Source organism: Notothenia coriiceps, unplaced genomic scaffold (genome assembly GCF_000735185.1).
Source record: "Notothenia coriiceps isolate Sejong01 unplaced genomic scaffold, NC01 NC01_scaffold00014287, whole genome shotgun sequence".
NCBI lineage: Eukaryota > Metazoa > Chordata > Actinopteri > Perciformes > Nototheniidae > Notothenia > Notothenia coriiceps.
The window spans coordinates 115,394-117,964 of NW_011346988.1; the positions used below are offsets into that span (position 1 = coordinate 115,394).

Below are 2,571 nucleotides of genomic sequence, written 5' to 3' on the forward strand. Positions count from 1 at the left end.
GTTCAGGCTGCCCACCAGAGTTTTGCTATAAGCTAATTTTACTTGTGCGCAATTTTTACAAAACATATAGCATTTTCGACCAACTAAGTCTATACACTTACGTGTACATCAGTTACGAGCGGACATACCAACAAATTGTTAATTTTACAACATTTTTGTCAAATTTGCATGCATGACAAACGTATAACTTACTTGTCAAATCAAATCAGAAAGCCTTGAAAATGATAGGACTTCTACCTTGTCGAGGTTTGGTATTGGAGTGGCACTTAGAATTATCCCTTGTGATTGCCAGCACTTACTGAATAGTGTGTTTGTACTCTTCTGACACCACCAGAATGGCAGTGTAAGTACCACATACGGGCCATGAGGCCCAGTTCAATCAGATTAACTGATTGTGGTCATATGGACCAAAAATAATGATGTCCCACGTATGTGACGCCAGGCACACATCAACGGAGCACTTGAGAGCAACATTAAGATCTATGGATACATCCTCAACACGATATGAAACAAGAAACTGTAAACAAGATTATCTTTTTCTTTATGGATATTTTTTCAAATCACTGTCCTTTTAAACTGTATTCTTGTTTATATAAATAACACAACTTTCTTTTGACTGTCATATAGTATATGTTATACCTGTTTTTCATTTATTCTCTTATTTTTATATAACTAGTAATGATCGTATCAAGGTGTGCCTTTACCTCACTGAGCTGAAGTTATCAGAGCCTCTCAAGTCTTAAGGAGAGAGCTCTCTAAAGCTTTCCCCCCCACGGCCAACTTACACAGTAAAATCCAATGTTAATAAAAGCACACAGAAGCTGTATACGTTTTTTTGGGAGTTTGATTTATTTTAAATGAACACTAATACATAATTAAAACCTATAATTGCATACTAAAACCATTATTTAAAAAAAAGAGCTATTTCACATAAACCTGGTTTTTACTGGGGCTGGGGCAATTCAACTTTATTTGGGGGGGGGGGTGTGCCATAGTTTATGGGCGCTGTACGCAATATAGGCGTAGTTATGTTAGAATAAGATAATAAGATGTACTTTGTTGATCCAAAATCGGGAAATTGTGTTGTTATGGAATTAAAAAAGAAATTCTTTAATTTCTAACTTTTTTTTTTGTTTCTCTCCCCAATCTTTGGCGCCCCCGATGGGTTGATGCGCCCTTAGCATTTGCCTATACTGCCTATGCCAAGGGCCGGCCCTGCCTACAGGAAAGGAGTAAGCAGAGGGGTCGATTCTTGTTCAGTTTTCTGTGACTATCTTCCTCACCCTCTCAGACTTTCAGTTGCGCGCGCTACTAAAGAGACACGCTACCATGGAAACCAAACAATGGTATAGCTGTATCAAAGTCAGAGTGGAAATAGTCGTGAGTGAATTTGATTTAGTCAGAAATCAGGAGAAATGCGGGAGAAATATGACCCCTGGAGGAAACCGGGAGAGGGCAATCAAATCGGGAATCTCCCGCAAAAATCCGGAGGGTTGGCAAGTATGGTCTAGACCAGTGGTCACCAACCAGTCGATCGAAAATAATAATGTTTGAGAAATATGTTTTTAGATGTAAACATATTATCCACCACCCCGTTAGCAGGTGCCACTTGATTGACGTATATTTGAGACACCTCCATAATATAATACATTAACCGTGCTTTATGTGAACCCCATCATGACACAAGAGAGGACGGCAGGAATGCAATTTCCCGTGTTCAGTGAATGCAACAGAGGCAAGTCACCAGACCAATCAGAGAGTTGCATGGAAATACACGTGTGCTTGTGTCATTCAAGCTCGGCTCTCTCTCTGTGTGTGTGTGTGTGTGTGTGTGTGTGTGTGTGTGTGTGTGTGTGTGTGTGTGTGTGTGTGTGTGTGTGTGTGTGTGTGTGTGTGTGTGTGTGTGTGTGTGTGTGTGTGTGTGTGTGTTGTGTGTGTGTGGTGGTTGTGCAATAGCGCATTTAGTGTGAAGGAGGAGAGGGCGAGAGGGAGAGAGAGGACCGGTGCTAGCGGGGACACGTGATGTTAGCATCTGGTTAGCTAGCCGCACTAACGGACATAAGGAGCTTTTTCCACAACAAGCTGGAGGGGAGGGAGTCCCTTCCCTGTCAGACTGAGGGGTTAGGGAAGCTAAAGGACTCTTGAGTGTTAGATTAGAAGAACAAAATATTAAAAAGATTATTTCCGCGGTACACCTTCATAGTCATTATAGTATACAAACAATAAAAGAGAATGAAATGAAAAACAGGTATGAAATTCACACGCCACACCCACAACTTGTATTTCTCACGCATAGATTTTCTCACCCAGAGATTTCTTCCAGGGTACTGCCCCACCAAGTGCGCGCAATTTTGTAACAAACTAGGCTGTTTGAGACGCGTGCAACCCACTAGCAAAATCTCAGCGCTGAACTCTGTTAAAAACTTGAGACCCTGGAAATACTATATGGCAGTAAAACAAGAATACGTTAAAGGGGAGTGATTTTGTAAAATATCCATAAAGATAAAAGAAATCTGTTTATACAGTTCTGTCTCATAATGGGGCTGAGAGATGATCCATAGATCTCTCATA

At 40.8% G+C, this 2,571-nt stretch overlaps 1 protein-coding gene across 1 annotated transcript in view; it reads right to left on the reverse strand.

Moving 5' to 3' along the window:
- Positions 1–2,571, reverse strand: part of ids (iduronate 2-sulfatase) — an 18,965-nt gene that overhangs the window by 14,472 nt on the left and 1,922 nt on the right. The window lies entirely within an intron of this gene.